This window comes from Pelodiscus sinensis, chromosome 1 (genome assembly GCF_049634645.1).
Source record: "Pelodiscus sinensis isolate JC-2024 chromosome 1, ASM4963464v1, whole genome shotgun sequence".
Lineage (NCBI taxonomy): Eukaryota > Metazoa > Chordata > Testudines > Trionychidae > Pelodiscus > Pelodiscus sinensis.
The window spans coordinates 110112687-110126330 of NC_134711.1; the positions used below are offsets into that span (position 1 = coordinate 110112687).

Sequence of the window (13644 nt, forward strand, 5' to 3'; positions counted from 1 at the left end):
GCTCACACACCAGTCTTGTGCACTATGTATTATTTCTCTTCACTGTTAGGACATGTCTACACAGCAGGGCTCAACTCAAAATAAGCTACGCAAATCGAGCTACGTCAATTGTGTAAGGGTATGTTTACATTACCACCCTAGTTCGAACTAGGGTGGTTAATGTAGACAACCGAAGTTGCAAATGAAGCCCAGGATTTGAATTTCCCGGGCTTCATTTGCATTTTGCCGGGCGCCGCCATTTTTAAATCCCCGCTAGTTCGGACTCTGTGCCCGTGGCTACACGCGGCACGGAGTAGGTAGTTCGGATTAGGCTTCCTATTCCGAACTACCGGTACACCTCGTTCCACTACCTAATCTGAACTACCTACTCCGTGCTGCGTGTAGCCGCGGGCACGGAGTCCGAACTAGCAGGGATTTAAAATGGCGGCGCCCGGCAAGATGCAAATGGAGCCCAGGAAAGTCAAATCCCAGGCTTCATTCGCAACTTCAGTTGCCTACATTAACCACCCCAGTTTGAACTAGGATGGTAGTGTAGACATACCCTAGCTTATTTTGAAATTGCTCACAGGAGGCCCCCAACTTGTGACGTGAGGAAGTCACAAGGGGAAGCATCGCAAGTCGGGGGCGTCTTAACTCAAACCCTCATTTATGATAGGTGCCATGTGCCATCGAAAATGCGGGCCGAGGATGTAAATCGGGGGGGGGAGGGGGCTGGCCCTTTCTGCACTTATAAAAATGGTTGTAAGTGCAGGGGGTCAGAATTTGGGCAGTCACAAGTCAGGGGCCTCCTGTATTTTGAGTTTTGATTCTGTCTATGCAGCACTTATTTCAAAATAGAGCACCCTTCCTCTGACTTCCCTTACTCCTCATAAAATGAGGGTTACAGGAGTCAGAGTAAACAGTCCTCCTGCTTGACAGTATTTTGACATTATGTCAAAATAACTGCTGGCTGTGTAGACACGGGCTATGTTATTTTGAAATAATGTTGCTGTGTAGACATAGCCTACGTGATCAGGATATTTCTGTGTTCTTTGTATTCTGCCCTCTCTGCCTGATAGATTTAGGGATGTCACAATAAGTGTTTGCAACACCTTAATTGTTTTGATTATGCCAAATTATTTTTAAAATGACAAGGGATTTTATCTAGAAATGAGTTAGATAACAGGAGTGGAGAGTCAAATGTAGCAACTATTTTCTTAGGAATAGCTAACACTTGGCCTGTGACATCAGAATGTTAGGTTGATGGTGTGTTGGCCAGGATTTGAGGTATCTTTCTTGAGATTTAAAGATCAAAAGGTCCTTTTTTGTTAATATGTACCTGGCTAGCAGGTAGATGTTAAAATATCTGCTCTTAAAAACGAGCAGAAACAAGTTCTGTAAACTATCATCCTTTAGAAGAGGTCCCTCCAATAGCAAAGCAATATGCCACCCTCAGCCCAAAAAGTGCTTTATAATGAAGCATTGAATTTCTATGAACTTGAACTGAGAGCAGAGCATATTTATGGATATGAAGAAATCTTGCTGCTGATGGTTAGTAACTAAATGGGTTCCACTGTATTGCTGGGATGGCACTGTACGTGATCTGGCAGAAACCTGAGTCTATAAGCAGCTGACTTATCGGGTAGTGCCCACAGACTGAGCCACACTGGTGCTTGCCATCCCTGATTGAATCTAGGGCACCCTAAACTCGAAATAAGATACGCAATTTGCATAGTGCAAATTGCGTATCTTATTTTGATTCTATTTCAAAATAGCTTATTTTGAAATTTGGTTCACAGCGCCAAATTTTGAAATAACGCGCACTATGTTGAGCTGTCTCTTATCCTTTGTGCAACAGGGAAAATATTTCAAAATAAAGGGTGTCTTGTGTAGACGCGGGTTAGCTATTTCAGAATACCTCTGATATCCCAAAATAGCTGTGCAGTGTAGATGCACCCTAAGATGGAGAGTAGGCTGATCAGAAAGCAGCTGATACCATTGATACTGCTTCTATCAGAATAAATATAACAGTGCTGTATAATCCTGACTGTGGACTTAATGGTGCCAGGTGATTTCTATTTCATCTATTAGAACTAGAAAGGAACAGTCGGGCCATCTCATCTAATGTCTCTTAGCCAGTGCAGGACTGTGTCCTAAGTATATTTTTCAGTGTTTTGTCCAGGTTACTTTTACGTGTCTCAGGCATTGGCGTCTCCATAACTTAGTTTAGGAGGCTATTCTGCAGTTTAATGCTAACATGAAAGGCACTCCTAAACTAGATTGAGTGTCCATATGCGGGCTGCACTGATCGGGTTAAAAATGATTTAATTAAATGAATACAACTTCTCTGTGTAGATTAACCTGGGTTAATGCAACAGGTGGAAGAAATGGACCGGACTGTAGAAGAAGGAAGGGGTAACACAAGGGGCCTTTTGTGCAGGCTAGTTGTGTGTTCAATGTATAGCTTACCACCTCTGTAGCCATTCTCATTTGTAATGAGGCCTGCATATCCGTGATATTAGGTACTCTGGTGCGGGCAGCCTTGGAGGCAGGCCAGACTTGTCCATCAGAGGTAGGGTTGATGTGGCTTTATCCCTGACATATGCCAGATTTCATCTACTTATCTAGCTGCAGGCAGGCAGACCAGCTACTTTGTGCTGCAGAGCAAACCTGAAGAAGGAAAAGAAGGGGAGGAGGGGAGGCCTTTAAAAATCCAAGTTGTAAACAGAGGAGGTTACTTTTCTCCTCAGCTGCTGGGACTCCTCATGCCCCCTGCTCACCCATCCAAAGTGCAGCTGGCAGAGAGGGCTAAGAGAGAGGAAGCAGACACCTTGGCTCCGGCACTTCCCTTGCTGATAAAGTGCCTGTATAGCCGTGGTCACCAACCGGTAGATCGCGATCTCCCGGTCGATCTCAGGGGCTCTAAGAGACAATCTTGAGCCCTCTCTGAACTGCGTGCCTGCGCAGTACATTTACATTTGATTTCCTCATTTGAGGAGCAGCTACTCACCAAGAAACAACACAGGTGAGTAGCTGCGAGGAAAGGTGGGAGCTGGGAGGTCGGGAGGGCTGAAACACCCCAGCCAGCTGGCTGTGGCTTTCAGCTGAAAGAGGCTGCCCCACGCTCCAGCTGATCGGGTGGCTTCTCCTCTGCATCTGCCCACGTGGAGCGTGGGGCACGCTGGCTGAGCGCCATGGCCAGCTGGCCAGGCAGCCGCTTCTCTTCGCTCCAGCCCGGCTGCCTTGCGGTCAGTCCAGAGGGAGTGCGGGATGGAGGCTTCTCTCTGTGGCTGGTGTAGGGGACTCCCTGCCCCCGAACCTTGTTCCCTCTCCCCCGCCCCAAACCTGTCCCCTGCCCTCCTGCCCCCCTATTCCCTCTCTCCTGCCCCCCTGCAGAAACCTGCCCCCCAGCACCCTGCCCCCCCTGCAGAAACCTGTCCCCCTGCCGTCCCCACTACAGAAACCTGTCCACCTGCTCCCCTCTGCAGAAACGTGTCCCCCCAGCACCCTGTCCCCTGCTGCAGAAACCTGTCTTTCTGGCACCCTGCCCCCTCTCCTTTGCCCCCACTGGCACCCTGTTCCCTGCCCCAGAACACACTAGCACCCTTCCCGAGTACTGTGTCCCCTTCTCCCAAATGACTTTTCTATGTGTCAGTGACCCCTAACTCAAGGCGGGTTCTCTGCCATTCTCATAAATAAAGACAATGCAGAAACTTTTTGGCTACGTCTACACTGGCCCCTTTTCCGGAAGGGGCATGTAAATTTCACTAGTCATCGTAGGGAAATCCGCGGGGGATTTAAATATCCCCCGCGGCATTTAAATAAAAATGTCCGCCGCTTTTTTCCGGCTTTTAAAAAAGCCGGAAAAGAGCGTCTAGACTGGCCCCGATCCTCCGGAAAAAGTGCCCTTTTCCGGAGCCTCTTATTCCTACTTTGAAGGGCACTTTTTCCAGAGGATCGGGGCCAGTCTAGACGCTCTTTTCCGGCTTTTTTAAAAGCCGGAAAAAAGCGGCGGACATTTTTATTTAAATGCCGTGGGGATATTTAAATCCCTCGCGGATTTCCCTACGACGACTAGTGAAATTTACATGCCCCTTCCGGAAAAGGGGCCAGTGTAGACGTAGCCTTTGTGTTTAACATAGTATTTTATTTAAAAATGAAGCCTGGCCTACAGACCCCCAATTGGGGCCAAGCTCCCATCTGGCCACAACCACTCCTGCATTCCCCCTTCCCCAGACCCTAGATCTGAGCCTGTCATACACTGGGACCCTCTGCCCTGAGCCCCTCACATACCCCAACCCAAATTCCTGCACCCTCACATCCACAAGCCTGTGGCTTGCTTAGTACCCCAATACTGCCCGGCCTGGAGCCCCCTCCCCGAACCAGTGTCCCCTTCTTAACCTCCTCCTGCATCCAGATTTCCTCCCAGAGCTTGCACCTCTCATCCCTTCCCACACCCAAATCCCTCATTCCCACCCCAGGGTATGTCTACACTACCCCCCTAGTTCGAACTAGGGGGGTAATGTAGTCATACGGAGTTGCAAATGAAGCCCAGGATTTGAATTTTCCAGGCTTCATTTGCATAAAGCCGGCCGGCGCCATTTTTAAATGCCGGCTACGTCGGACCCCGTGCCGCGCGGCTACACGCGGCACGGACTAGCTAGTTCGTGTACAGCTAGTTCGGATTAGGAAGCCTAATCCGAACTAGCTAGTCTGTGCTGCGTGTAGCCGCGCGGCACGGGGTCCGACCTAGCCGGCATTTAAAAATGGCGCCGGCCGACTTTATGCAAATGAAGCCCAGGAAATTCAAATCCCAGGCTTCATTTGCAACTCCGTATGACTACATTACCCCCCCCCAGTTCGAACTAGGGGGGTAGCGTACACATACCCCCAGAGACTACACAGCCTGTCTTAACCCAACGAGGGTTTGGCTAGACTTCAGGAGTTTTTCAGGATTCTGGAGATATCCCAGAAAAACTCTTCCGCATCCAGTGTTGCGTTTGTTCTTCCACTTTTTTTAGTGGAAAAACAAGCATGCTCTTTTGGTCACCTCTATATTCCTCTTTCCACAAGGAATAAGGGGGCTTCCAAAAGAAGGTTTTTTTTTCTGACATTTGGTCCAGTCTAGACAGGCCAAATTTTGGAAAAACCTCTTCCCACAGAAGAATATTTAAAAAAAAAAAGCATCAGTATAAGGATTGGGGATAGCAAGTGATGGAGAGGAGGAGAATAGAGAGGGTGGGGCTTCAGGGAAGGGGTGGGGCTTCAAGGAAGGGGCGGGGCTTCAAGGAAGGGGCGGGGCGGTAGATCTTGGCTTGGTCTGTCATTTAAAAAGTGATCTTGGGTGTAAAAAGGTTGGAGACAACTGCTGTATAGAGACCTGTGCCCACCCTTTGGAGACTCAGGCCCCCCATAAGTATTCAGGGATACTTTCTGCTTCCTTCCCCAAGCAGGAGACAGCAAACAGTGACAGCACCTTGGCAGCAAAATCCCCAGTTTCTGGTACAGGTTTCAGCAGTGGCACCAGGACCAGCAAGCAGCAGCTCTCTCCTCTCCCCCCACAGCATGGGTAGAGTGTAGGTTGAAGCACAATATCGAAGGGCTGGGGAAGTTTCCTGACCTGCCCACTGGCGCCAGCACGCACAGCCATGTCTGTTAACCACAGAGCCGTTCCCTGGCACTGCCCCACAACTGCTGCGACAGCAGGGAGCTACTGACCAGGAGACAGAGCCAGGAGAGCTCAGTAAAGAGGCGCGCAGGCCCATTCCCTCCATTCCACAGCATGCCAGAGGACAGAGGGTGTTGGGCAAGTGGGCATTGTTCACTACTCTCAGGAGGACTGGAGATGTCACAGATGTCCCATAGTTATAAATCCCTCTCTACACCCCCAGTGAGAGTAGAACTGGGATTTTCCTGCAGTAAAGACTGGGCTGCCTTCCTCAGCTGCCACTGCAGATCAGCATGCCCAAAACATTGAGCTGTTGTTACCAGCTGCTGCTGCTGCGGTTCTGGTCATCACTCCCAGCTTCTGTTACAGGTTGGCATGCCTTGCTTCCACATCCTTTCCCCCAGCAAATGGCCAGGCAGAGATAATTGCAAGGCAGTAAGGGTCCTCTTGGCTTCACTGTTTTTCTTTCTACCTCTTTCTCTCTGTCCTCCGTTTTATAAGGCCAGAAAGCTTCTCAGTGCACACCAAGCAAAATGTATCCTGGCATCTTTAGCCCAGGTAAATGTGCCCTTTTCCCAAGTGGTCCTGGACTCGTCATTTCTAACTGGGTGAGATTTTTTTCCTCACAGATAGAGAGAGGCTTCAACTCAGCCCCTCCTTATAGTTATGAAAGCTACTAGGTGCCTCAGTCCAACAAAAATAAATAAATAAATAAAGAAGAGCCGATATCTGATACCCTAAATACCCCCGCATGCTGTCATGAGCAATGCTCACATGAGTGAAAAGTACTGCCACTATAGCCTTTTCAACTATAAATAAATTGAATGGCCTAAGGGCTTCTTCCTGAGGAAAAGGAATTGTTGGAGCATGCAGACAACCGCCCTAGATCTCCTACAAATGGGAGCAATAGAGCCTGTCCCTCCTCTTCAGAGGCAACAAGGTCTTACTTTATTCTGTCCCTAATTTCCCCTTTTCTCCACAAAAAATTAGAAGTGTACAGCATGCAGTGTCGTAGCCATGTTGGTCCCAGGACACTAGAGAGACAAGCTGAGTGAGGCATGGAACAGCTTGCATATAAGGAAAGATTAATAAGACTGTGACTTTTCAACCTGGAAAAGAGACTATTAAGAGGGGACATGATAGAGGTCTATAAAATCACAAATGGTGTATAGAAAGGTACTACTCATAACCCAAGAAGTAGAGTCTTCCAAATGAAATTAATAGGCAGCAGGTTTTAAACAAAAGGGAAAGCATTTCTTTACGCAACACACAGTCAACCTGTGAAATTCCTTGCCAGAGGATGTTGTGAAGGCCAGGACTTAAACAGAGTTCGAAAAAGAGCTAGATAAATTCACAGCTGATAGTTCCATCAGTGGCTATTAGCCAGGATGAGCAGGGATGGTGTCTCTAACTTAGGTTTTGCCAGAAGCTGGGAATGGGCAACAGGAATCATTTGATGATTATTCATTTCCTCTGAAGCACCCTGTCATTGGCCACTGTCAAAAGAGAGGACAATGGGTTACAAGGATCTTTGGTCTGACCTACAGTGGCCGTTCTTATGTTGTTATAGAATCATAGGACTGGAAGGGGCCTTGATAGTTCATCAAGTCCAATCCCCTGAATTCATTCATCCCCTGAAAGCACTGTTCTAGACCATCCCTGACAGGTGTTTGTCTAACTAGCTCTTAAAAATCTCCAGTGATGGAGATTCCACAACCTCCCTAGGCAGTTTATTCCAGTGCATAACCACCCTAACAGTTAGGAAGTGTTTCCTAATGTCCAACCTAAGCATCCCTTGCTGTAATTTAAGTCTGTTTCTTTTTTACCTATTCTATGTTCTATGAAGTTAAGAAGAACAATTTTTCTCCCTCCTCTTCATAAACTGCCTTTTATGTACTTGAAATCTGTTATTGTGTTCCCTCTTGGTCGTCTTCTCTTTCCCAGACTAAACACACCCATTTTTTTCAATCTTCTCTCATCGGTCATGTTTTCTAGAGTGACCTTTAATGATTTTTATTGTTCTTCTCTGGTCTTTTTCCAATTTATCCACCTCTTTCCTAAAATGTGGGGTCCAGGGCTCCAATACTGAAGTTGAGGCCTAATCAGCATGGAGTAGAGCAGAAGAATTATTTCTCGTGTCCTGCTTACAGCACTCCTGTTAATACATTCCCAGGGCCGGCCCACAACATTTTGGCACCTGAGGCAGGGAGCTCAAATGATGCCCCCATGCCACCTTTTCTCCTGCCTGCCTGTTACATCTCTTGTGCCCTCCTTCCTCCAGCACAGCACTCCACCATCTCTGTGCATCTAGAGCAGAGAGAATACGTATGCACCAGCAACAGACACCATTTTCTACGCTCAGGGTCCTAGTAGCACCCCCTCCACAGTCTGGCACCTGAGGCGGAAGCCTCAGTTCACCAGGTAAGGTCAGCCCTGCACACTCCAGATAAGGAATATAAAAATGTGTTAAATAAGCTTTATACTGCAGGTTCCACAGTGAAGCCTTCCTGGGAACAAGACCAACAGCCCCTGGGAGTGGGGGCAGGGCTTTTTGACCTATCTTTTGAGGTGAAGAACAACAGTTTTTGGTCTCTGCTGCTGGCCCCGCTCCCAGGGAGGCTTCATTGCGGGCTCCCCGAGGCTCCACTGTGTGTTTGTGTGTCTGTCTGTCTGTCTGTAGGCAGCCCTCTCCGGTAGACTCCATGGGGCTGCAGCAGCCCCCTGCCCGAGACAGGCAGGAACTGCTTTAGTTACCCAGAACCGGTAAGGGTGAGGTTTACCAGTTAACCTTTTACATCCCTGTCCCAGACTGATGCTTGCTTTTTTTGCAACAGTGTTCCACTGTTGATTCATATTTAGCTTGTGGTCCCCTATAACCTCCACATCTCTTTCTGCAGTACTCCTTCCTGAGTATTTATTTCCCATTTTGTATGTGTTCAGCTGATTGTTCCATCCTAAGTAGAGTAAGTTGTATTTTTCCTTATTTAATTTAATTTAATTAGGACCATTTGTCCAGTTTGTGCAGATCATTCTGAATTCTGCTGTCCTTCAAAGCACTTGCAACCCCTCCCAGTTTGGTATTATCCATAAACTTTATAAGTGTACTCTTTGAGCCATGATGAGGTATTATCTTTTATTAGACCAACTCCTGTTAATGAGAGACACAAAGCTCTTCCAAAGACAAGCTCTGGATAAGCTTGAAAGCTTGTGTCTGCTGCAAAAGATAGTACCTGTCCCAGAAGTTGGCACATAAGATAGTACCTGTCCCTTCTTGTGTCTTTGGAGTCTTCATAGCAGTTTTTTACATCAAGTATCTCAAAAGACCCATGAAGAAATCCAAATTCAAGCTGGAGACTATGAAATCCACACCATCTGCCATCAAAAAAGGGGAATGTTTAATATCTGTAGATTTGAAGAGTGTATCTCCATATTCCAATTTTACACATTTTCAGGTTCTTCCTGAACATTGTTCTCGACAAATAACATTACCGGTGTCCTTGCCCTTTGGTTTAGCAATAGTATTGCAAAATTTGCTTAAAAGTGGTGGGGTGTTAATATGAGCTCTCATCTGGGAGGGGGGTGTCTATAACTGCCTCTTCCCGTAAAAACGTAAAAAACAACGAATAGTCTTACTCTAGCAGCTCTCTAAAGACTAATAAAACATGTAGATGGTATCATGAGCTTTTATGGGCACAGCCCACTTCTTCAGATGAATGGAGTTAGTAAAGGTCCAGTATCAAAATAAATAGGGGATGGGGGGAGAAAAAAGGGGGAAAGAGATATTCAATTAGAGTGTTCATGCCACATAAAGCTGATAGAGAAGGTGCAAATTGTTCATAAGTACCCATTGTTTGGTTTTTAAGTCATTAGGATATGGAAGGTAGTATGCTAGCCAGGTAATGTCTTTGTTCATACCTTTGTGATAGGTTCCAAACCTGTAAATGAAATTAAGTTCCAAGGCTTCCCTGTGTATTTAGGTACCTTCTTCCTGGGTAACCATCTCACCCAGTGTCCATCAATAAGAATGCTATGGAGTCATGATTTTGTGACAGTTAGCAGTTTTCCAATCTCTGAGTGGGAAAAGCCACCATGTTCTACAAAGTTCTTGTTCTTTAGAGGAAGAGCTGAGAAATCTTAAAACCAGACAGTCTGTCAAGGGAAGTATCCATTTTATGTTTCTCTCTCTGCTGGAATCAATGGACTTCCACATGGACATTCTTAGTGGGCCTGTGTTTACATACCTCCCTCATCTATCTCTTATCTACCTCTTAGCTAAAGTATCTCAGCACAAAAGGATTCAGATGGTGGACAAGTGCAGGCAGATTCAGTAGGAGAACCAGTCAAAATAGTTATCACCACAGACGCAAGCTTGGAGGGAGGAGTGTTCACACAGGGTGAAGGGCTGTCTAAGGAATCTGGTCCAAACAGTAGAGCAAGCATAGCTTAAAGTGATAAAAACTCAGGGGAATCCAATATGGTTGCAAAGCTTTGCTCCCAAATCTGGGCACCCCTTGTGCCGATCAAGGCAGAAACCCCTCAGTCGTGTCATATATCAACAGACAAAGGGAACGAGGTCTAAAATCCTTCGAAGAGATGCTCAGCTCCTGATGACCTGGGCAGAAAGGGAATCTGCAGCCCATTTGCTGCCATTACTTCGAAGGGAAAACGGAATGTTATAGCTGACTGGCTCAGCCGGCAAAAGTGGGATAATGGAAAATGGGAACTGTGCCCAGAGATGTTCCATCTTCTGGTAAAGGAATTTGGTGTCCCAGCAGTAGATCTGTTTGCTTCCCATTTGAAACCCATGTTCTTAGACTCCCTTGCAGGTGGAATCTCAAGATGCCTTGTTGCAAAGATGGCCAAAAGAATCCTTACAAAGGATCTCCCCCCCTTTTCCTCTTCTCCCCAGAATGCTACACAAGATGAGAGAAGCAACACTGATAATTCTGGAAGCCCCATTCTGGCCAAGAAGGCCTTGGTTCTCTGACCTCCTTGACACGGAACAAATCACTTTCATCTGATTTTGATTCAGAAGAGATCTGATATTGCAAAGGACAGCCATGCATCAGAATGCAGACAAACTAAGCCTAGGTGTGTGGTTCTTAAACAGAGCCTCTTCAGCCAAAGAGGGTATTCAGGAAGCCCGTGTCCACACTTCTAGCTTCAAAAAAATCAACTAACTCAGTATATTCCAGACCTTGTTTATATTTACCCATTGGAATCAGGACAAAGGTGTCACCCTACATTTGCATTGGAGCTACAGATTCTCAGATTTCTTCACAGTGGACTCAGGTGAGGCCTGACAGTTGCAGGCATTGAGGGTCAGATCACTGCTTTGTCAAGAATCCTTAGTGCAATGAACAAGCCATGCATTTCATCTTACCCAGATATCCAGTGGGTTGTGGTTGTGTTGGTTTTTTGTTTTTTAATGAAAGCAGCATCTCTTCTACATCCTCCTGGAGCACATGAAATCTTTTTATGGGCTCTTACCTGGTTCTCAGTCCAATTACAGAGGCTCTGATTGAACCACTCATGAAGCTGTTGTGTTACTTTTTAACCATTAACATGGCCTTTCTGATAGCGATTCTGTCTGTTCGCAGTGTGCTCCTGCAGTATCGATTCAGCCTTCATTTTAAAAAGATTCCATAAAGCACTGGGAATTGTTCTCTCATCCTTCCCTCCAGTTCCATCACACTCCAGATAGAAACTGTGGCATATTCTAGATGTCTGCTAAGCTCTCAAAGGAGGTGTTCACGACAGCTCAGGTCAGAAGGACGAATGCTTTGTTTGTGCTTTTTTATCTAGTGGCAAAGGGAAAGAAGGTTTCAAAATCCTCCATTTTTGGGTGGCTGCAATTTTGAATCTGAAGCACTCAGGTCAAAAAGTGTAACTCCATCTTCCAGTATCTGAGCTCGCTCCCTCAGAGGTGTATCAACTTCAAGGGCAGAAAGATAACATCTGTCATTTGAGAAAATCTGTGAAGCAGGCATCTTCTCATCTGTACATTCCATCTTCCAAATTCTTCAGGCTGGACTTTGGTCATCATCTGATTCTGTTCTTGGTAGATGAGCGCATCTCACTGTAGTATCCCAGTGAAGGGGCTCTCCCTTTTCACTTCTGTACATAATTGTATATTGTTCCTCTTCTTGTGTCAGTAGTGCTGTGAAAACCCCAGTATCATAGACCTTGTGGTCCTGCGTGTGAATAAGAATAGGAAAGTGTTTTCCATATTTTACCTGAAAATTTCCTTTCTTGGAGTAATGAGGTCTACAGATCAAGCCTATGTTGAATGGACTATTAATTGAAAAATGATACCAGATTATTAACTGGCATTTAAGTCACCAATGGGCAATGTAGGCTAGGGAATGGGCCACATGAATCAATATGCATGAGCTCCGGGCAGCCTGCCTCATGCCTTGCATTTCTACCCCACATTTGGGGATGGTGCATGGCGACCATATACTCCATCCACAATAGGTGGAGCTCAGTCGTCCCCTCTCTGCTCAGAAGCCCTGTGTTTCTGGACTTATGAATAGCCCATGCTATTCAACTGGAGGTCTAGAACCAGATTGCTTCAGCCACTATTTCTTTACACAAGAATGGTTAAACTGGCCGGACATCCTCCACATCATTTTCCAGAATTGGGGGGTTTCCTAGTTAGACTTCTTCACCACTCGAGACAATTGGAAGTGCCTGCGCTCCTGCTCCTTCCAGGGTCTCAGCTGAGGATCCCTAGCAGCCACATTCTTGATCCTGTAGTGGATGGGTCTGCTATAAGCCTTCCCCTCATTCCCACTGGTTCACAAGGTGCTTCTCAAGCTATGCAGGGACCAAACAAACATGTCCCTGATAGTTCTGCCTTGGGCCTGTCAGCACTGGCACCCCTGCCTCCTGGAGCTGTTGGTGCAACCTCCCATCCTGCATCCCAGACCTCATCACACAAGACCATGGTCACCTCCGTCACCCAGACCTGCGCTCCCTTCACCTTACAGCGTGGTGGCTTTGTGGCTGAATCCTACCAAGCAGGCCTGCTCCAGAACGGGTCCACTATGTCCTTCTTAGCTGTAGAAAGGCCTCTACTAGATTCACATATCTGGCTAAATGGAAGCACTTCTCATGTTGGTGTCCGCGGCATAACCTGGCCCCTTTGTCAGCTTCTATCCCCCAGGTCCTGGACTACCTGGTGTGTCCCTAAAGCAGCAGAGCGTGGCACCTTAATTTCTGAAAGTGCACCTGCTGGCCATTTCTGCTCAGGGGAAGCTGGTTGCTCCATTTATGCAAGCCCCCTGGTTGAACGCTTCCTCAAGAGTATGGACAGACTCCACTTCTGATCCGGTGCCCTGTCCCTGCTTGGGATCTCAGGCTGGTCCTTATGGTTCCCCCTTTGAGCCCGTGGCCACATGGTCTCTGCTTTACATCTCATGGAAGATGGTTTTCCTGGTTGCCATCACTTCCACAAGATGGATGTCAGATCTCCACGCCCTAAAGTCGGAACCCGTACATGGTCACCTGGCTTTCCTCCCAAGAGTGTTCTCTAGATTCTATAGCCACCCTGACATTTTCCTTCTTGTCTTCTACCCTAAGCCCCCCCAGAGCTTACGGGAATAAAGACTGCACTCCTTTGATGTCAGGTGGACCCTGACCTTCTACATCAACCGGACTGTGCCCTTTTATAAGTCATGGCAGCATGGATCGCATGAAGGGGCTGCCAATCTCATTGCAGTGCATTTCCTCCTGGAGTACAGTGTGCATTCACACGTGCTACAATTTTGCCAAGGTTTCCCCACTGCCTCTCACAGCGCATTCCATGCAGGTGCAGGCCTCTTCAGCTGCCTTCCTGGCTCATGTACCTGTTCCAGAAGATCTAGAGCTGCAACATGGGCCTCGATGCATATCTTCATGTCACACTATGCCATTGTGCAACAATGCAGACACATACCTTTAGTACTGCAGTACTCGAGTCAACTATGCATTGACTCCAACCCCTCCTCCGAGGT

General features: G+C 47.0%; 1 protein-coding gene across 3 annotated transcripts in view; it reads left to right on the plus strand.

Annotated features, from left to right (window-relative positions):
• Positions 1–13644, plus strand: part of CECR2 (CECR2 histone acetyl-lysine reader) — a 152876-nt gene that overhangs the window by 80175 nt on the left and 59057 nt on the right. The gene's annotated exons all lie outside the window — the stretch shown is intronic.